Raw genomic sequence first — 22816 nt, 5'->3', positions numbered from 1 at the left:
CCCCCAAAGCCACTTAAACACCCCTAACGAAGCCTCGTCCACAGAAAAAGCCTAAGCCTTTGGCCCAGGCATTTGGAGAAAGCACGGACCAGCCCAGACCCAGCCACGGTTTCCCAAGGCCCAGAGCTGCCCTGGGGGTAGAGGAGTCCGTGGGATGACCTCAGGTGGCACGAGGAGGAAGCATTAGGAGACGGGATGACCACAGGAGAAAAGTGAGTTTGCTTCTTATTCTCTTTCATTTCTCAGAGTCAAGGACAAAGTCTGGTTTGGTATCAGTCAACTTTTTTTTTTTTAATAAACTTTTCATTTTAGAATCATTTTCGATTTACAGAAAAGTTGCAAGAACATCACGCAGAGTTTCTATACCCCCCGCACGGATCCTCCATTGTTAACATCCCCAGTGGAGGCTGTGACACCTCCTCTGTGAATCTCCCTTTCTTTTTTTTTTTTTTTTTTTTTGAATCTCCCTTTCAACCAGAGCCCTTCCGAAGCCCCAGCTGGGAGGGTGAGCCGGACTCTAATCACCTTGCTTCTTTTGTGATAATATATTTTCCGTTACCTTTTATTTCCGGCAAGTGATACTACTCATCCACACTCTAAATTCCAAAAGGCTCTGAAAAAAATGAAAGGTTTTTTTGTAAGTTTGGAGCCAAAGCTGATTTGAGGCAAGCTATAAATAGTCTTTATCCTACTTGGTGTAAATATTCATACATTTCTCTGCAGAAATATTCATTCATTCTCTGGCCCTCTGGGGATGTTAACTAACGTTGCATATATGCACTATATCACCTTGCGATATCAGAAAAAAAAATGTGAATTCCAAAACACATCTGGCACTGTGAGCTTACCATTTACAGTTAGGAAACAAAGTCTCTTTTAAAAATAAATTTGCATAAAAAGAGGGAGTCGCTTCAAGAGAGTAAATTGTAAGTACAAGTGACCTATACTTTTAAGTTCCTCCTTCACTTTTTCCCACCCTTCATACAAACATATTAACTAGCACTAAAGAGAGAACAAGGACTCTGCAAGGCCTCCAGGATCCTATCCAGACACCGCAAGGGGGTTTCATCCGTGCTCTGGCCCTACCCACCCCTCCACCCCACACCCATACTCGGTGCCCTCAACACAGCAGACTCGCTCAGGCCTCCAGGCCTTTCCACAGCCATCCCCTTAAAGTGCCTTCCCCTACTTCTTTGCCTGGCAAGCTCCTGGCCCTTTTTCCACACTCAGCTCAGATGCCACCTTTTGCAGGAAGCCCTTCCTGGTTGCACCCAGTCCTGCTTCGCTGGTCAGTCTGTGTGGTCCCGCGGTACACCACACACAGCAGTGGGCGAGGAAGCAGCTTGAATCCAGTTTGAGCCGACCTCTTTTAGCTGGGTGACTTGGTCACCTACACTCACCGAGAGGAACCAGGGGGATTAGCAGTGACGGCTGCTGTTTGTGGAACTCACCCTTCTAAGTGCTTTACATACATAAATTCACTTCATCCTCACAAGCCGGAGAGGTAGAAATTGTTTTAATCTCCATTTAACTTATGAGAACCGAGACCCGAGACCGGAGAGGTTAAGTCCCTTTCCCAAGGTCATGGTCGCTTGGCAAGGGGGTAGGGGTTTCTGTCTCCATCCCCCTATAGAACAGCTAGGGGAGTGCGCACATCACAGGGCTGGCCAGGCCGGGCCTCACCTTCCCCGCTGCCCCCCACCTCTAGCACCCCACCCAGGGCGCACTTCTTTGCTCCTGAGGATAGCTCCACCAGGCCCCACAGGCTGTCGCTCTCCGCCGCTCCTCTCTGCTCTCTCATCTCCGTGGACTCTTCTCGCCCAAGCCCACGCCAGGTGGGGCTGGCCCAAGGCTTTATACTGTAATCAGTATTTGCAGATTGGGCCTGTCACTCTGAGCTCAGCTCAGTGTGCCCGACTCACATTTGCCTTTCATCCAGCACCCTGCACAGGGTCCGAACCAAGAGAAATTGGTAAAGAAATGCCAAGAAAAAATGACGAAGTAAGTGTATGGATGGGGAAACGGATGGGTGGATGGATGGATGGACGGACGGACAGATGGACGGATGGATGGATGAATGGATGGGCGGATGGACGGATGGACAGATGGGCAGATGGATGCATTGATGGATGGATGGATGGATGGATGGATGGATGGATGGATGGATGGATGCATGGATGGATGGATGGACGGATGGATGGACGGACAGAAGGATGGACGGACAGATGGATGAGCGGATAGTCGGATGAAATAACAACAGATGGACACATTTTTGTCATTAGAATTTAAAATGCATTTGACGGACCCTGACTAATGAAAAATGACGCTGTCCAGCTAAGGCCCTGGGCAGACGCGAGAGGCTGCAGGCGAGGAGAGGGGAGGAGCGGCCCGGCTCCTGGGATGCGGGGCTGAAGGGGGGACATCTCAGCTGCGGAGAGGGGCCGGCCCGGCTGGGGGGCGGCCAGCCTGGGCCCCGCGGGGGCTCCTCACCACCAGGCGACCCGGGGCCGCAGGCTGCGGCGGGGCAGGCCGATGCCACCACACCGACGCTCAGGTTAGAGACGAAGGCTTCCCTTTCTGCCTCCTCCCAGTTCTGGCCCGGGAAGGGGACGGATTCATCAACGAGGGCAGGTTCAAAGGCACCAGAGTCTGCTTAGGGCGGGAGGAAGGGGTGCAGGGGGCCACCGCTGGGCTGCTCGGTGGCCCCCGACTCTGCACTTTATTTTATTTTTAAAGATTTTATTCATTTATTCATGAGAGACAGAGAGAGAGAGAGAGAGAGAGAGAAGCAGAGACCCAGGCAGAGGGAGAAGCAGGCTCCACGCGGGGAGCCTGACCGGGCCTCGACCCCAGGTCCCCAGGCTCATGCCCTGGGCTGCAGGCAGCGCTGAAGGCTGAGCCCCCGCCCTGCACTTTCCCTGCCTGCTGGGCACCTCCTCTGGCACCTGGCGGGGACGTGGGCACCCCATAGTCTGTTGATGTTCCCAAGGCCCCCGGATTTGTTATCGGAGTTGCCACCAACATAAACGCCCGTGGCCCGAACAATTCAGAAATGCCCTGCTGGGGAACCGGGCCCATTTAACCGGCTTTGGATTTTATGTTCGTCCGGTGGAGACTTCACATTTTGTCACTTCTAGGTCAATATATTAATTTTCCAAGGGATTTTAAGGCGCTTTCAGAACCCTCTCCTACCGCCGTGGGAGTCAGGATCCTTTCGAGCCGGCCAGCGGCCCCTCAGAAAGCCCCACCCGTGGAAACCCCCGTGAAGGGACAATCTTCCGAGAGAGGGTTTTCAAAAAGCCACTAAGAGGGACGCCTGGGTGGCTCAGGGGTCAAGCGGCTGCCTTTAGCGCAGGGCGGGATTGTGGGGTCCCAGGATCGAGTCCGGAAGGGCCGCCGGGGTGCAGAGGAAGGCGCTTGGCCTCCAGCCGTCACCACACGGGGCGCCTGAGCCGTTCGGTGGCACCTCCTTGGCACCCAGCATGTCCCCAAGAGACCACGCGGGACACGGTTGACAAGCTTCCTGAACTGCACCACAAAACCATTCTGAAGGTAAAGCAGCTGTGATGGAGGGAAAGGCATTTTTTCTTCCTTTCTTTTTCTTTTCTTTTTTTTTTTTTTTTTTTTTTTTACAAAAAAAGAGCTTCTTCACTCTCTCTCCCAATTTTATACTTTCCTTCCCCATTTAAGCTGGAAGGGGGTACAGGGCTCTCAGCCCTTAGGGGAGGCTTCTGTTAGAATAGAAAACAAAACAAGACAACCAGGCTTTCTGGCTTTTGTTATTCAAAACGTAAATCGTTTGGAGAATTCAGCTGATATTCAAGCAAAGTCTGGATGAATAGAGTGGGATTTGCCCGGGAAAGTTTTGCCTGGAAAGTTCTTGAGCAGGAGGAAGGCGAGGAGGGGAAGGGAGGAGGGGGATCGAGGCAAGGGAGACTCTGGAAGAGAAGAGGAGGGAAGGGAGAGTGTGTGTGTCGTTGGGTAGAGACCTGGGAGGTGGCTCAGCAGAGCCGGGAGGTGGCCAGGGACGCGATCAAGGTCCCCCAGACCAGGCTTTGCGCTCGAAGCTTCCAGAGCCGGCAGAATGGGTGAAACAGGCCTGAGAGGCGATAGGAAGTGCTGTGGATGGAGTTGCTGGAGAGGGAGCCCCCTGCCCCGCTCCTGCCCGAGGACGAGGCTTCCTTTACCCGGGGTCCCAGAAGGGCCAGCCCAGACCTCAGGCCTGGCAGGGCCACGTGGGCTGCGAGGGGGGCCGAGCCGCAGGGCACCCTCCTGCCCCTGCACCTGGGGCGCGACTCCGGGATGGGAGGCTGGCGAGGGACTGCCTGGAAGGAGGGAGGTTACGTTTTGCTCCCGCCGTCAGGGACTCCGAAATGGAAATGATACGGCTTTTGATCCACTCGGGTGTGTGGACTAAGATGTAGGTCTGCGGTCTGTCTCCGGGGAGTGCGTCCCGTATTGTAGGGCTTCTTAGAAATGCTGGATGCTGAGATGATAGGTTCTGGATCTCAGAGACAGGGATTCAGCAGATCATTTGCGAGCTGGTAAATGATCACTGACCAACTCAGGGATCAATCAGGGATTCAGAGCCCTGCCTTGGAGCATATGCCAGTTCCCACGGCGTAAATACTCCAAAGGGCCGAGGTTGGGGCCCTGGTGGCAGCTCTACAGCTCCCCGACCTGCCCTGACCTGCCCTCCAGCCTTCACTGCCGCAGACCGTGGTCCGAGGGCTTTCCACAGGAATCTCTGCCTTGAAGGTGTTTCCCCAGGTTACCCGATCTAAGACTTGCCTTTTGACCCCTGCATCATCAGTTTTAATGAAAGGAACCAGTTTTCTCTTCGTTCTAGTATTTCTAGAGTTGAGTTCTTGTAAGTGATTCTATCCATGCCAAGATCTGTATCTATGAGGTATAATCCAAAGAATGAATAAAAGGCTGGATCCCAAGGGGTAGCCAGCCTCCACGCCGGCCACCAACGATTCCTGCCTCCTGGTGTTCGTGCCCCTGGAGAAGGTTGATCTCTGTAACGAAGGGGAGCATATTTTGCTGCTCTAAAGTATATCCCTTTGGCATAAGGATTATTTTGAGCTAAAGGCAATCAAAAGTGAGCCGATCCAGGAAAAGCTCTTTACCTCCCCCTTCGACTGCTTAAATCCACCCTGGAAAGAGGGCCTGTACCAGGAAGAGAGCTATTCATTACCAGAGATGCCTTTCTACCTAAGAAACTTATCTGTATAACAGGACACCTTCGTTTTCCAAACTTCTCTTCTGCTTTCCTGTGAATGGCCTTCCCCCCTTTCCCTCCCCCCACCCAGACCCCTTCCCCTTTCCTTGGCTTCAATCATTTGGCTGCCCTTTGTGCCTCATATTTTTATGGGGCTCCTCTTTGTCTGAAATCTGTTTCTCTCCCATTAATCTGCCTCACAGTAATTATTAGACCAGCCAAAGAACCTAGAAGGGAAGAAGGGGAAAACTTGCTACCACTATGGTAACAGGACATTTTGGAAATGAGTGCGTGACTTCTTCTGAGGTTAGATGATAAAAGACACTGTGGTTTTTGCCTTGCCCTTTCTTGGATTACTCCCTCTGGGGAAGCCAGATACCGCGTCATGAAGACTCTTGAGTGGCTCCATGCAGGAGTCCACATGGTTGGACGCTACATAGCCTCAGTTTGCCAGCCCCCAGAGCGCTCCATCCTGGAGGCACATCCCCCAGCTCCGGGAGGCCTTTATGTGGATGACTGCAGCCCAGCTGAGCCACTCCTGGTTCTCTGACCTGCGGAAGCTGTGCCAGATAATGAGCGCTTATTGTTGCTTTAAGCTGCTGAGCTTGGATGTACTTTGTTGTGATATTTATAAGAGGTAGAGCATCTAATCAAGAGGAGCTCTACAACTTTTAACAGCGGGGTGGGGGAGGAAAGACGGATGTGGACATACACAAATATGTGGAATAAGCCAGTATGTGTATCATCAGATACTGACTGTGACACATTTGGAGAAATGGGAGAGGGGAGGGAAGAGGCTGTGCATTTAAAAAACAAGGAACCCTGTTTGGGAAGTTTTCATGAGGTCAATTTTAGAAGAAAAGGAGCTTTGAAGAAAGGCAGGACCACATTTGGTGGCGGGGGGAGTGTCTCTCCTTTTTGGAGAAAACAATTTCTGAGGAGTTTACACAAATCCTCTTTGCTAACATGTGAAATTCACTTGAAAATCAATAATCTTTAGGACAATATGAGTCAACTGGTTTTTAGTAAAGTAATTCAGTCTTATAAAAAGTGCAAAAAACTTACCAAGACACAAAGCTGTTACCAGTTTGCTGTCTGCCACCACTTACGTTGTGTGAGACATAACAGAATATTTATTTATTAGGTGGGTTTAAACTACTGAATAAAAAGATTCAGTTCTTGGTGGGTTGGTTTCCATCCTGGAAAAATGGATATAAGCTGAAATAAAGAGAATGATTTCTATTTAGTTGAAAGGAATAAACAAACAAACAAAAGCCCTTCAATCAACCAGAGAAAATTAGTACCTCTTCCCAGTCTATTGTTTTTCATTTTGCTTTGCTTTTTGTTTTTGTTTTGTTTTGTTTTAAAAGGAAGTTTAAAGCCATAGTGGAAGTCATGATGATGTGGAAACGCTGGCTGGAAAAGCATCCTGGTATCTTTCCCTTTTGCCTAATTCTCATTCAAGATACCAGTTTCAAATGACATAGGAAGTTTGCTTAAATCAAATAGAAAATTAAAGCACATGAATTAAGCAGCTGGAAGAAAAAGTACTATAAATATAAAGTAAATGAATAAATATATAAAAAAGATACTCAGCCTCACAATAATTAAAGAAATGCAAGCTACAAGGAGATGCAATTTCTAAAGCCCTATCAGATTGGCAAAGACTAAAAAGTTTGATAGAGCTCAGTAATTGGGAAGAAGGGGAATCAGGCATATCACAGGCTAGGGGTGGGAATGTAAATTGGCACAACAATTTTAGAGAGCAATTTGACAACATCTAGCAAAATGTTAAATGCACATACCCTTTGGCGCAGTAATTTCATTCCTAGGTATAAGTATAAGTTCAAGGATATCCATTGCAGCCTTGTTGGAAATTTGAAAGAAAGAAAGAAAGAAAGAAAGAAAGAAAGAAAGAAAGAAAGAAAGAAAGAAAGAAAGAAAGAGAGAGAAGGAAAGGAAGGAAGGAAGGAAGGAAGGAAGGAAGGAAGGAAGGAAGGAAGGAAGGAAGGAAGGAAGGAAGGAAGGAAGGGCTATGTACACAAGAGAGAGTGGCTAAATCACAAACAAATCAATGATTACAAATGCCTGGAGTGCTTGCTCATTTTGTGATCAGCACTGTTCTCAGAGCACTACTATGTGAAGTCATGTGATTTCACAAGAACCCAAGACTTGATTCTCTTCATATAATGATAGAGCCGTACAAACACCATCCAGCCACCCAAGCCACAGGGGTATGTGCTGACACAAGGGCTACTTTTTTTTTTAATATTTTATTTATTTATTCATGAGAGACACAGAGAGAGATAGAGAGAGGCAGAGACACAGGCAGAGGGAGAAGCAGGCTCCATGCAGGGAGCCCTGCGTGGGACTCGATCCCAGTCTCCAGGATCACACCGGGGGCTGAAGGCGGCGCTAAACCTCTGAGCCACTGGGGCTGCCCACAAGGGCTACTTATGCAACAGAAAGGATAAAAGGACATTTTAGAACAGACGAGAGAGCACAACCTCATTTATGATAAAGAAATAATGAAGTGTGTATGTACGTTTATATTTGTGCAGAAAATGTCTAAAGAGATAGACAGTGGAAAGAAAGAGTTAACTGTGGGATCCTCAGGAGAACTTTCCATTTTTTAAGTAATATCTTCTTTACGTTTTTTTTTTTTTTAAACTTTTATTTATTTATGATAGGCACACAGTGAGAGAGAGAGAGGCAGAGACACAGGCAGAGGGAGAAGCAGGCTCCATGCACCGGGAGCCCGACGTGGGATTCGATCCCAGGTCTCCAGGACCGCGCCCTGGGCCAAAGGCAGGCGCCAAACCGCTGCGCCACCCAGGGATCCCTCTTCTTTACGTTTTTAAAAAAAAGATTTTTATTTACTTATTCATGGGAGACACAAAGAGAGAGAGGCAGAGACATATGTAGAGGGAGAAGCAGGCTCCATGTAGGGAGCCCGACGTGGGACTTGATCCCAGGATTCTGGGATCACAACCTGAGCCAAAGGCAGACACTCAACCGCTGAGCCACCCAGGCAACCCTACTTTTTTTTTTTTTTTAAAGATTGTATTTTATTTATTTAAGAGAGAGAGCAGAGAGGGAGAGGAAGAAGCAGACTCCCTGCTGAGCAGAGAGCCCGATGCAGGGCTTGATCTTCCATGGCAGGATCCTGGGATCATAACCTGAGCTGAAGGCAGATGCTTAACTGACTGAGCCACCCAGGTGCCCCTTTCTTTTCAATTTTATTCATTTACTTATTATTTATTTACTTACTTACTTGTTTATTATGCAGGCGGAGAGATTTCACTTACAATTAGACAAATGGCAAAGGTTGAGGTCACAGTTTTCAAGACTGCCTTCCCTTCTGACACCAACTGTCTATGGAACAATCAGTTTCCATCTCTCGTTAGAAGGGCTCACAGAACTCACTGAAGCTCTTAAACCCATGGTTGTGGTGTATTACAGGGAAGGGAGGCGGATTAAAATCAGCCAAAGGAAGAGACACGCGTAGAACAGGATCTGGGAGGGTTCCAGACCCTCCCAGAATGAGGCTTCTATCAGTCTCTCCTGTGGATCAAGGATGCATTATGCTCCTGGCATCTACATGTGACAACGCCCACGGAGTACTGCCAACTGGGGAAGCTCACAGGAGCATCACTGGCCAGAGAGTTTAATGGGGTTCCGTTATGTAAGCACGTTGGATTGATTGCCCACACGGTTGAAGTCTACAGGTTGACTGATACTACATGATCCAAAGCCACACCCTAAATTATAACACCTTTCTGGAGGGACCAGGGCCTACTCTAAGATCCAGGGTGGCCATCCGGTGTCCTAAACAAAGACAGTCCTATCAAGTATGACATAGATTAATTCCAGAAGCTGAGGGCGAAGGCCAGACCTCTTTTGGGGCAAGGCCAAATTCTTTACTACACATTTTTGTGATTAAAACCTGGAGGAGCTATGTGGTTGGTTTTCCATGTGCTTGTTGGTACATAGTATAGTGACTAAGTTGTGTTTTTATGTAAGAGGACTGGGTTGCACTGAGACTCCCTAATCATGTGGATTTTTGTTCTGCATTTTCTTAGATTCTCTATTTGTCTACTTGGCAACCTTTGGTCATAGGATCAAACTCATGGCCACAGCTGTTAACATCTCCTCTGTGAGCCAGCTTTCATGGCGCCTGATAATCATACTGCAAATCCTCTCATTAATCATGGGTCTGTACTCCCAGCCGCCTCTTTTATTTAACTCACATACCAAGCCAATACTCCTTTGCCCTAATCACCCAAGGCCAGGTAGCATACGACTAGAGACCACTTCGATAGGCCAGGGCTTGCTGACTCAAACTAACCAACCCTGAGCTATTTTCACTGCCTTGCCTTGTCCTTTCCATGGGAAATAAGAAAGGTTCTGACCTGTGCTTTCCCCTCACTGCCTCTGTCTCCTGACCAAAGCTGGTGCTGCCCGATGTGGCCCTGTGTGGCATCATGTGCTCCCTTCTCTTGGGAAATAAGTAATAACGGTCTTCCCTCAATGGCATGAGCTTCATCACACCATCTCCTAAAGTTAAAACCCTGTGGGTACATTGAACTCCTCCCCACAGGCTGAGGTTTGATAATAGCCCTTACTCATTGGCCTAGGCCTGGGCTTATACACGCTTGTTGAATTCAATGAACTACTAGTTTTTCCTCAGTGATGGTCCATAAACTGTTCATCTTGCCTGATGCAATGAGTCCTGGATGTGGAATTGGAAATGAAGTTCAACAAACCACTTGTGGCAATGGAAATGTGTATCAGCTTTCCAATTCTGCCCTGAGTTTACTGAAAGACTTATGTCCTGACTTGGTCAGTGTCCTTTTGTCACTCTTTCTATACCCCTGACCCCAATTCGTTTGGTTAGCAAATATACTTGTATCTGCTGCCCTGCTAAACCTGCCCTGGTCAACTTAAACACTGAAGCTCAGAATGAAGAGAAAGTTGTATTTATTCCATTTAGCCTTGTTGTGTGACTTATTTTAGGCCCTGAGCAAATGTTAGTTTATGAGTGTTTTTGCTTATTACAAAATGTCAGGGATCCTCTGGAGCTGGCTTTAACCCAAACACCTTAAGTGTACTCTCAGGCAAAGATATGAAAAACAGAAATTCTGGTGCATTTTGTAGGTAATTCTAAAAATACAGTTTGACCCAGCACTCCCCTCCCCCAAAATGAGGGTGCATTTGGACATATTCATGCATTTTCAGGAACACAGGTATGAAGATACGAGTGAGTTGGAAAGGAGAAAAACTATAATAATATTACATTAAAAAAAATTAAAGCCTCTAGCAATAAAAATGGATAAAGGGCCAAAGTTATGGACAAATAAGATTATGAAATGCCAAGTCATAAAGAATGAAGAATATTTGGGCTTTTAACAATGCAGGTGAGCTTTTATAGCAATTAAAAAAAACCATTATGACTGCCTCAGGCAATAGTAGAAGCTGTTTATAGTTGGTTTACAACGATTCCACAGGGCTGGCCCAATTAAGAACTCCAATCCTGAACCAGAAAGGTTTAAGAACATTTTAAAGAAGACAACTCTAAAAGGGCTCTTTGGGAATACTGACATTTCTTCTATAGATCAGTTAATGAAAAATCATTTTATTTATACTATTCCATTTAGCCTAAGTGTGCTAGAAAACCAGAAAAATTAAAATACTTTGCTTTTATAGTACCCTTGGATCTTTAGCTAAATTTAACAAGCTATAAAGGAACCATGCCTTAACAGCCAAGTGTAAGTTGGGGAATGGTTTCTGTTGAGTCAGGGTAAAGAGTGTTAGTTATAAATGCTCTTGAGCATAGTAAGTTCTGTGAAGTCACATGTATCTGGAGGCTTTTAGCTGCAAGTAAAAGAATATTCGACAATTGGCTTAAACAGTGAGGGCATTTAATTCTTGCACCAAACAAGAATTCTGGATCCAGGTTTGGATCAGCACCAGTTGGTGGTGCTTCTTTGACCATGTTTTTGGCCTTCCATTTCTGCAACTCCAAATACAGTTCTTTACGAAATCTATTTTCAAATCTAAAAGGAAGGCTATCCAGAGGGTCCTAGAATTTACAAGTCTTCATAGCAGGAGGGAAAAGAGAGTGGCAATCTCATCTGGTCTCCGTCTTTTGGGGGAGGAAAAACCTACCCCTCCCCCAGCTCTGTCAAGCCTCCTCCTCAGACCTCTTTACATGTCAGAGGCCAGCGCTGGGTCACCTGCCCATCACTGGCACAGCGAAAGAGAGGTTACATGATGAATTTAGGCGAATAATGATTCATCTCCTGGAGCTGGACACACCCTCTATGGAGCAACATTGAGATTTTGTTAGCAAGCAAAAGGGGGTGAGCTGGCTATGTGAGATGAGTACGGGCAAACAATCAGCAGATGTTTGTGATATTTGGAGGCATTAGTGGGGCCTTGGTCCTCATGCCTGAGCTGGTCATTGCTGTTCAAAGGATGCATAGGAAAAAAAAAAAAAGGATGCATAGGAAAGGAAATATATCTTTCATTTGTCATGTTGTTTAAATTGGATAAGGACCTCAGTAAAACCAGGTATCCTATGTGGCTGTGTATCAATTAAGCTATGGGGCCGGGCTCCTTACTTAGAAATAAAACTTGGCCAAATCTAATATGGTTCTTCATTAAATCTATTTTCAAGTAAAAAAGAAATGATATCCCAAGGTCCCTGGAATTCATCCCAAATGACACAAATACAATAAGCCAAATGGCTGAAATCGCTTACACACAAAATTTGACCAAAGCAAATAAGCTTGCTCTCATGCTGTGATCAGAAGAGCAGCAAGCTGGAGGCTTTGTTCAAAGCAAAGAGAGCAGGGAATTCTAAAGACCCTGGTCCTCGGAAGGGGGCAGAGAGATATGAGTAAACAGGGTTAGTTAATCCACTCAGGCAAGAGCCTCAAAAGTTCAAGATGTGCTTTCTCATCTGCATTTTCATGGGATTTCACCCAATGGACATGAAGGGCTATGAACTATACCCCCCCCCCCCCATATCATTGATGGCAGCAGCCGGCCTGCTATTCTTCGCAGAGACTTTGCTCAAGAAGGCTGGTTGCCCTAAATAGGAGGCGTGGCAGGCCTCACGGGAAAGAGAAGCAAGGCATCTTAACCGCAGCAATGGAAGGACAAAATGTCAAGCCTCAGGAGAGATTCCCCAAAGCGCCCCTATTTCCTACTCCTTGTGGGGAGGTAAAGACAGAAGGCGCCCCCTGCCTGGGCTGCCGCTCCTGGGCACGCTGTGCACTGTCCGTGCTGGCAACACGCGGGGATGTGACCGATGGGGGCCCGGGGTGGGGGTGCAGGGCGTGATCCTGGGACCCTGGGATAGAGTCCGCATCGGGCCTATCTTCAGGGAGGGAGCCTGCTTCTCCCTCTGCCTGGGTCTCTGCCTCTCTCTGTGTCTCTCATGAATCAATCAATAAAATCTTCCCCAAACACTGAAGTGCGAAGTCCAAGCGCCCCTCTACCCCCTGCAACCCAATAACCAAAGGGTTCCTAAATGGAGCTTCCAGGATTCTGTGCTAGCCCATGGGAACTTGGTTGAAAAAAAAAGAAAGAAAAACAAGCAAAAGGGTAAGTTGCAGAGGGTTGTGTAAAAGCTTCTACGTTCCCATCCAACCTGCCCTCCCCGGGCCCCTCTGCTGTGGCTCTTCACCAAGACGCAGCCACCGTCCGGCCTGCGCTCCCCGTCTCCTGCCACAGTGGAAGAGGCATTCCTGCACCTGCCCAGCCTGCCACTCCACCCCAGGGGCCGGGGCCTGCGCTCCTCCTGTCCCTTCCTTTCCCTCTTCCCTCATCAGCCCGAAACTCTCCCCCTCTCCGTTGCTAAAAACAACAAAAAACTACAACCAACCAACCAATCAGCCAGCCAGCCAGCCAGCCAACTCTTGCTTGAACATCTCCCTCCAACCCCATGTCTCTTGTCCCCTTTATGGCGGAACTTCCCAGGAGAGTAACCCAAACTTGCTTTCAAGTGAAACAGGATTCATCAACCAGCACAACTACTTTTTACCTCCCACTGCTCAGCAGCATTTGCTCTCCTTCCGAAACTCTGCCTTCCCTGGCGGCTCTGACCACACGTCCCTTGGTTTGTTCCCACCTCATTAGCTGCTCCTTTGGGTCTGGTTGGCTGATCTCCATTCCCTTCCTTGACCTCTGTTCCTGGCTCATCCATGGGTCCTTTCCTCTTCTCTTCCCAGGCTCTCTCTCTAGTCTAAGGGGTCTACTTCAGTCCTCAGGCTTTAAATACCACCCACAGAGTGATGATTCTAAATTTAGATGTCTGCTGCCTCAAACTTGCTTCCAAACTTTGGACACATATAGCTAGTGGCCAACTTGGTACCTACCCATAAGTGTTTAAAGAGCATCTTGAGGGCGCCTGTGTGGCTCCGTCCATTGAGCATCTGACTCTTGATCTCAGGGTCATGAGTTTGGGCCTCATACAGGGCTCTACACTGGGTTCCACACTGGGTGTGGAGCCTACTTAAAAAATAAAAAATAAAATAAACTTAAAGAAATAAAGAGCATCTTGAAGCTATATTTAAAATGTTTTCAAATTGGGTTTTTTGTTTTCTTAATGAGTTTTAAGAGTTCTTTGTACATTTTACTTAATTTCTTTATCAGACAGGTCTGTTGAAAATATTTTCTCCTAGTCTGGCTTGTCCTCTCATTCTCTTTACAGTGTCTTTTGCAGAGCAGATGGATGTTTTTAATCTTAATGCAGTGTAGCTCATCAATTTTTTTCTTTTATGGACTGTGTCTTTGGTGTTGAAAATGTTATCTCCATATCCAAAGTCATCTAGACTTTCTCCTATGTTTTTTCTGGGAGGTTTACTTTTGTATTTTACATTTATATTTTACATTTTATGTGTGAACCATTTTGAGTTATGTCTTTGGAAAGGTGTTAGGTCTGTGTCTAGACCCTTTTTTTTTTTTTTTTTAATGTGGATGTCCACCTGTTTCAGCACCATTTGTTAAAGAGACTACCTTTGTTCCATTGTATTGTCTTTGTTCCTTTGTTAAAGATCAGTTGACTATACGTACGTGGGTCTATTTCTGGGCTTTCTATTCTGTTCCATGATCTATTTGTCTATTTTTTCACCAGTACCACGCAGTCTTCTTTACTACAGCTTTATAGTAAGTCTTGAAGTCAGACTGTGTCACCTACATTCAAAATAGATTCTTAATTCCCACCTCCACACACTTTCCATACCTGCTCCTCCCTTGAGTCTTTTCCATTTCAATAAATGGCACCATCCACTTGCTCAGGATAAAAACCTAGAAGTCACTCTTCATTCCTCCCTTCTTTCTGCCATCCAGTCCATCATTATGTCTTAATTCTTCCTCCAGCAAGCAGATCAAATCAAGTCGCCTCTCTCCATCTCTGCTTGGTTCAACGAAGAGCCAATCTCATTGGTTCTCCTCCATGTCCTCCTCCACAGTGAATGAGCCCCCCACCTTTTATTCTTCAAAAAGAAAAAAAAAAGAAAAGAAAAAGAAATCAGGATTTATCGCACACATTTTATATTCAGCCTTAAATGAAAACACAACCAGCTTGAGCAAAGTGTTTTTTTAACGAGATCTGTTGAAATCAGATGGAGATAGGAGTTTAGGCTAAATTCCTTAGGAGAAAAGGTAAAGCCCTAGGCCTGTACTGTCCACTATAAGAGCCACTAAACCACATGTGGCTACTCAGCACTGGAAATGAGGCTAGTTTGAACTGAAATGTGTTGGAAGCACAAAATACACTCCAGATTTTGAAGATTTGGTATAAAAGGAAAAAACCTAAGTTGTCTTACTAATAATTTTTAGGTTGATTACATGTTAAAGTGATAAACATTTGGAATATTGGGTTGAATAAAGTACATCATTAAGATGAATTGTCTTTTTTTTTTTAATGCGGCTGGTAGAAAAATTTAAAATATATCCGTGGTCATCGTTATATTTCTGCTGGGCAGAGCTGTTCTGGAAAGTAAATAACGCATCCCTGGTGCAGTTCCCTGGGTTGACATTCCCTTTCCTGCTCCCAGGATCTCTGCTCCATCTCTCCTAGGCACGTCAGCCCAGCATGGTTGCTTCTCCCTCACAGGTGGCTCTCATGACTGGGAGGACTGGGTAAGATGGCAGAGGGGGTCAAGATGTCAAGTGATCTTTTTTTTTTTTTTAAGATTTTATTTATTTATTCATGAAAGACACGCACACACAGAGAGAGAGAGAGAGAGAGAGAGAGGCAGAGACGCAGGCAGAGGGAGAAGCAGACTCCCCTTGGGGAGCCCGATGCAGGACTCAATCCCCGGAATCTAGGATCCGGCCCTGAGCCAAAGGCAGACACTCCACCACTGAGCCATCCAGGCGTCCCTCAAGTGATCTTTAAAAACATACCTCAGGGGTGCCTGGCTGGCTCATTCGGAAGAAGATAGAATCTTGATCTTGGGGTCATGAATTCGAACCTCAAGTTAGGTGTAGAGATTATTTTAAAAATAAACTTAATAAAATCACACATCAGATTGGAAGCCTCTTTTGTTGAAAACCTCTAATGGCTACTATCCATTTGAGTTAGAATACAACCCTAGCTGTACATTATACACATAAGGCTCTGCATAACTGAGAATATTCTACTTATTACACATTAGCCATCCCGCCCTCCTGTCTATTCCTCCAAAACACCAGGCTCTTTCCTCCCGCATAGTCTCTGCATTTGCTCTTCCTTCTGCTTGGGATGCTCAGACCCTACTTGTTTTGATAGCTGGATCCTTTTTAATCCTTGAGTCTTGGCTTAAATGAATACATGGAAGTTCTCAGATATAATTCTAGATGTATTTTTATTTGCCTTCAAATCTTTAGTCCAATTATTTAAATGAAAAAATTGCATGACAATTATAATCCCATTTATGTAAAACCTTATGTAGATGTGTACATGTATCTGTAAATACAGTAACTATTTGGAAGGATACACACCGGTTAACGGATGTTACTTCTGCAACCTTACTATGCATACTATTCTGCAACTTACTTTTCTACAAAGCAAGATGAATAAGAGATTTTTCTTTTTTAAAAGATTTTATTTATTTATTCATGAGAGACACAGAGAGAGAGGCAGAGACACAGGCAGAGGGAGAAGCAGACTCCCTGTAGGGAGCCTGATGTGGGACTCGAACCTGGGACTCCAGGATCATGCCCTGAGCCAAAGACAGACGCTCAACCGCTGAGCCACCCAGGTGTCCCAAATAAGAGATTTTTCTATGCCAGTTCATTTAGAGGTGCTTCCTTCTTTTTAATGGCTGAAGGTATTCTTTTGTATGGATGTATTATAACTTGTTTCACCATTTTCCTATATTGATGGATATTTAAATTGTTTCCAATTGTTTTTGCTATATTACAATTGAATCTTATTACAGCTGATATGGATTTCAATTCTTTGGATCATAGAAAATAATTTACCTTCTTATGTATGGAAGCCAGGCTTTTATCACAGTCTCTGAAATAATACATCCTGTTCAATTGTGAAATGTAGCCATCCTAAGCATTAACGAATTTTTTGCGTGCAGTTTATATATTGATATCTCTAACCAACATCTTTAAAACTTTAAAGCACATAAGCACTTTGTGACAATTCAATATTACTAATAATGCTTTGTGCATGAGGGCTGTGCCAACCAACCTCTTATAATCAAAGGATACATTTTTCTCTTCTAAATTGAAGTATAACTTATATGCAATAACGTACACAACTCTGGACCGTACAGCTTGATGAAGTTTTACGTGTGTATACATCTGAGTAACTGCTCCCAAGATGAAAATATAGAGAACTTCTGACACCTTAGCAGGTTGAGGGATAGCACATTTTCACTGAGTAGGATACTTTTTCAGCTGGTTTCCATAAAATTTCCACGTTCCTCATTTCTTTAGGATGAATACTTCTTTATAATTCTTACAGTAATAGTAACTTAGGGAAGAGACAGCAGGATGAATAGGGGAATCACAAGTATCTGTCGGGTACTTTCTCATCTGTACTCATCTCTGATCACTTACTTATTTTTAGAAACTGCTCATGGATATCCGAGGCTGGAGTAATGATAAAATCATGGATTGCCAAAACTTGCAAGTTATATGATCCAGACTGATGGGATTTTCGTTCTACTCTCCCCAAATGGTTTCTCTTCATTATGGCCAATACGGGTCATTCAATGCAAATAATGCTATACTATACTGGTTGCAAAATTATGAAGTCTTTTTTTTTTTTAACAGTTTTTTTTTTTTAAGATTTTACTTATTTATTCATGAGAGACACAGAGAGAGAAAGAGGCAGAGACACAGGCAGAGGGAGAAGCAGGCTCCATGCAGGGAGCCCGACGTGGGATTTGATCCCGAGTCTCCGGGATCACGCCCTGGGCTGAAGGCAGCCCTAAACCTCTGAGCCACCAGGGTTGCCCTTTTTTATTTATTTATTTATTTATTTATTTATTTATTTATTTATTTATTTATTTATTTTTTAACAGGGGGAAGTAATGAGCTGTGCAATTTTGGTTAAGCAATTTAATTTCCTTGTGTCTTCACAAGAAAAGGAATAGTGAGAAAGAACACTGGAGATCTAAGATTAATAATGGAGACACGTAAAATAATGAGAGAGAAGTAGGTTATGGTCAGATGATCAAGGGCCTCAATTGCCGAGTTGATATATTTGGACTTCCTCACCTTTTCTTTTTTCTGTCTCTTTCTCTTGGCCATCCAAAATCCCCTACGGTATTTCAGTTATACTGAACTGAATAGAATTCTGTGGCTACTCTATAAATGTAATAACAATTTTCTGTGAGAAAATTAATTCCAATTTCCAAATAACTAATTTACAATTTAATCTTTGCAACAGTTTATTTTATGACTTGTCATTCTGTTAGCATTACTTAACCTTTCTGTTCCTCGGTAACTTCTGATTTACAGAATAGGGGAGTTAAGCAAGGTATTTTCAAATGACATTTTCAGTCTAAAAATTCAATGACTTACATGAAGTCCTGGCACGTTATTAGCAAAATGTCAACATTTATCACTCAATCCAACAATTTCTTCTCTCAGAATATTCTTTAGCAACATTAAAATATTAATATTTCTTCCACAGGACAGGCATTTAAATAACCACGGGAAAACATGCTGCATAGTTTTCTTGTGTATGATACATAAGGATTGGGCCTGTTAGGTGATGTTGAGGGAACTACGTAGAAATTTACATCTATCATGTGCCTCTTCTACATCTGGAACTCTCTTTAGTCCTTTCATACTAAGCCATGTAGTCTATGTTAGTATGATCTTCATTATACAGACGGAGGAGGATCGACTTGCACAGGGCAATATCTAAGTGGTGGTTGTGTTATCTGAACCTAGCTTTGATTAGAAGCTCTTTCTACCCTATAAAGCTGTGTTCATAACACAGAACAGAAGGTATACATTCCAAATAAGGTAGAACGGAGACATGCATAGAAAACTTCTATATTTGCTGGGGTAAAAAGCTAAGCTACTACAAGAGAAATATGGGGGCTCAAATACAGTAGCTTAAAGGACACTGAAGTTTATTTTTCTTTCATTTACTAGCCCCAAGGTTAGCAGCCAAGTAACTGGGTGCTCTGGTCCTCAGAGTCCTTCAGAGATGCAAGTTCCTATCATACTGTTGCTCTATGGTCTTCATATGCATTATTAATAATGGGTTCTCTGGAACCCATCAGGAAGCAAAATAGTTCCTGAGGGGAAAACACATCTAATAATGGAACTCCTAAATCTGAAATTAGCCTTTGTTCATATTCTACTGGCAAAAAATTTTTATTCTATGTATATTTTTAAGATTTATTTATTTTAGAGAGGGGAGAGGGGCAGAGGGAGAGAGAATCCTCAAGCAGACTCCTTGCTGATCTTGGAGCCCAATGTAGGGATCAATCCCAGGACCCTGGGATCATGATTGAGTCCAAACCAAGAGCCAGCCGCTTAACCAACTGAACCACCCAGGCATCCCTCTGCTGACAGGATTGTTAGTCATGTGATCTATATCTAGCTGCAAAGAAGTGGAGAAACAGTTTATAGTAGGTCAGCCAGGTGCCCAGCTATAGTCTATTAAAATTATGAAGAAAAAAGAATGCACTCTTGTAGCCAACTAGCATACCCTCATATAATGTCATTTCTCAGAGTTGATAAAACAATCTGCAAAGCACCCCCTTCAAACAGATGGTTCATAGTTATGATCTAGAGAGTAACATGTTGTATAAAACTTTATCCAGAGGACTAGGAAAATAGGATTTGAGATGTAATAAAATAAAGATGTGATCTATCCCCTGTAGTCTAAGGCAAGCAGGATGGTTTATTCACCAGAAAGAAAATGGCATTTTGCACCAAGACCAGAAGGAGAGTCAAAGACTCAAGACACATCACTATTTATTGGTCCTTCCCACACTCCTGTAGCAACAGAATGCACTCACCTTGCTGGGTGGGCTCTTGCCTTCAAATGCAGGCCACAGACACAGGCACCTTATGAAGGTTTCTTTCCTCTGTAGCTGCTTGCCAAGCGTGAAAGCCACTCTATCGTATGTGATAAGAAGAGAGAGAGGGATCCCTGGGTGGCACAGCGGTTTAGCGCCTGCCTTTGGCCCAGGGCACGATCCTGGAGACCCAGGATCGAGTCCCACGTCGGGCTCCCTGCATGGAGCCTGCTTCTCCCTCTGCCTGTGTCTCTGCCTCTCTCTCTCTCTGTGTGACTATCATGAAAAAAAAAAAAAAAATTCCCACTTTAGAAAAAAAAAAAAAAAAAAAAAAAAGGAAGAGAGATACACAAATGCTCCCCCGGAATCAAAATGAGCTGTGGTTTGAGAAGCAGAAATATAGAGTGAAAGCAAGAGTTGGATCTGAGAATCTCAACTCCTGTGACTGAGATCGTCTCATGTGTCACTAAAGAACTCTGTTGCACATCCTACAGCTTGGAAGTCTGTGATGCTACCTAGGCAAATCTATTACCTCCCATGCTTATGTGTCCTTAGGAGAAATACCATAATTATCTGTGATCATCTTTTTCAGTGTGACCACATAGAGGTAGGACGAATAAAATGACTGACTAGTCAAGTAGACAGAAGTATCCTCAATTGGGGACATTCGTTAGAAGCCCTGGAAGTGATTTCCTAAAGAACATTTACATTTCTTCTAATTTTACACTTGCCAGGCAACTTTCTGTTCTATAATTTTATCTCGAGTGGATACAGACGCTAGAAGAAAGCACTCTAAATATAAATGAAAAGAATTCTTATCATTTATTAAGCACTTACTAGGCACTAAGCAGTTTTAGCATTGTACATCCACAAACTCATGTCTTCCCTGCCACCACCCCATGAGGGAGGTCCTATTACCCCTATTTGATAGCTGAGGAAACGCAACTTGCCTAACTAAGGTCACACAACCAGGAAGCAGTACAGCCAGGATTCAAACCCTGGCCTCCCGACTCCTGACTAGGAAAGAGCCTTTACCACCATTTCCTACTTATATATCAGAAACATCTTTCACTGTACATGAAAGAACTTAACATTCTAGTTTAGAAATTAGACTCAGAAGTTTGGAAAATGTTACACACAGCATAAGCTGAGCTGAGAAAATCAAGTCCCGAGGCCTGTGGAGCCGAGGACCATACCAGATCCGTGGCTGGAGAACTCTGTAAAGTGCCATCAAGGGTCCCCTCTTGTTTTTATCTTTCCCAGTTGGGATATGGGGCTTTTCATGGAGATACTGATTTACAAGTGGCTCAGGATGTTCATAGATCAGGAAGGCAATTCAAAAACTCAGTTTTTATAGGGGCCCCAAATAAATTAGGGGGAAAAAAAGTCACTCAAAAGTCAAACCTAGCTCTTTTTTTCTAACATCATGGTCTAGTTTTTACAAGCTTAAAATGAGATCAATTTTCTTGCTTAAGCAGTTTGCTATTAGAAACATTTCTGGTCTCTGGCAAAATAAAAAAGAGCATTAAGTAAGAAGACTAATCAGAAAAATATAAGAGATAGGAAAAGAAGGGATTTTCTGTCTCTGATTCTTTATTTTTTTGGTTTTATATTTTGAAAGATTTTATGCTAAAGTTATCTCCAAACCCAACGTGGGGCTCGAACTCACAACCTCAAGATCGAGAGTCTCATGCTCTACACACTAGGCTCACGAGGGGCCCCTCCCACCCCCCACCCCCATCGGTCTCTGGCTCTTTGATAAGGGACAGAACTGTTACGAAGAACCTTTGAGAATTTAATATAAATAGGTAACAAGATAAACATCAGTGTGGATTTTGAAGCAGGAAGTTGATTAATCATGAGTAAGAAGACTTGCTGTCCAAACGGAGCTGGCAATTTGTAAGTGAACAGAAGCTTGACTCCTAACTATGTAAATGATGAGAAGTATTTGTGCTTTTTGAGGGGTTCTGGCTCTAATCTGAGCCATGCCTGAAGTGCAAGTTATGAAGGTAACAGGACAAAACTAAACTAAGTGCTATCGCACTTTTTTCAAGCTCTAGGCACAAGCCTAATCTCTTCTATCACAAATTTGACTAAGATGGATCTACAGATAGATGAAAAAATATTCACTTGTATTCCTAAAAATCCACGAATTATCACCAATATTAAAGGAGAGAAAACATGAAGATATAGGCATATACTCAAGTTACCTATATGTCAAAGTTCTTAAAATTCTCAACTTGTGTAGAAAATATAATCTTATTCGTGTATAATGTTGCAGAACTTCTAAACAAATTAAACATTTCTGGTATTTAATTTCACCCCCTAATGAATAGTTACCTCAAAACGAACTTCTTTCTCTTACTAATGGCTCTGTACTACAATAAACAAGAACTGCATGAGAAGTTAGGCAGAAAGTAAAATCACACAATCTTAAAGGCTTTTTAACGAGATTTCAAACTTCTTTAAGAAGTCTATGCAATTTTCTTTGGAGAAGACTCAAAAGCAAGAGATTTGGCTTTTTCTTATGTTGTTGAAGTCCTTAGTAAGTCCACTAATCTATACTTTCATCCAATACAGAAAAAAAATAATTTTCACAGCAAACTTGGTCAACTGTACCTGTTTCCGAGTTTCATTTATATTTTAGTTCGTTTGCTTTTTCTTTAAACGAATTTACTTATTTATTCATGAGAGACACAGAGAGGCAGAGACATAGAGGGAGAAGCAGGCTCCCTACTGGGAGCCTGATGGGGGATTTGATCCCAGGACCCCGGGATCATGACCTGAGCAAAAGGCAGACGCTCCACCACTGAGCCACCCAGGCGCCCCTAGTACTTTATTATTATTATTTTTAAATATTTTGTTTATTTGAGAGACCGAAAGAGAGCAAGAGTGAGCATGAACAGGGGGAGGGCAGAAGGAGTGGGAGAAGCAGACTCCCCGCTGAGCAGGGAACCCAGCTCAGGGCTCCATCCCAGGACCCCAGGATCACTACCTGAGCCAAAGGCAGACGCTTAACTGGCGCCCTATTTAGTTCTTCAAAAAATACCTTTCAGCTGATTCTTATTCTTCTCCTGTTTACTAATTTTTATGTTAG

At 44.1% G+C, this 22816-nt stretch overlaps 1 long non-coding RNA gene across 2 annotated transcripts; it reads right to left on the bottom strand.

Moving 5' to 3' along the window:
- Nucleotides 1–385: 385 nt before the first annotated feature.
- LOC144304493 (uncharacterized) lies at nt 386–21392 on the bottom strand. 2 transcript variants are annotated; one of them, XR_013371398.1, is made up of 5 exons: nt 19720–21392; nt 14475–14727; nt 13609–13744; nt 6290–6442; nt 386–613 (listed from the first exon to the last, which is right to left on the bottom strand). It is a non-coding gene; the product is annotated as an uncharacterized LOC144304493 (long non-coding RNA). The 2 variants fall into 2 exon arrangements; XR_013371399.1 differs by having other exon boundaries at nt 13609–13741.
- Between the last annotated feature and the right edge of the window lie 1424 nt (nt 21393–22816).

Source organism: Canis aureus, chromosome 34 (genome assembly GCF_053574225.1).
Source record: "Canis aureus isolate CA01 chromosome 34, VMU_Caureus_v.1.0, whole genome shotgun sequence".
NCBI classification, from domain to species: Eukaryota; Metazoa; Chordata; class Mammalia; order Carnivora; family Canidae; genus Canis; species Canis aureus.
This window is presented reverse-complemented; position numbering and strand designations above follow the sequence as displayed.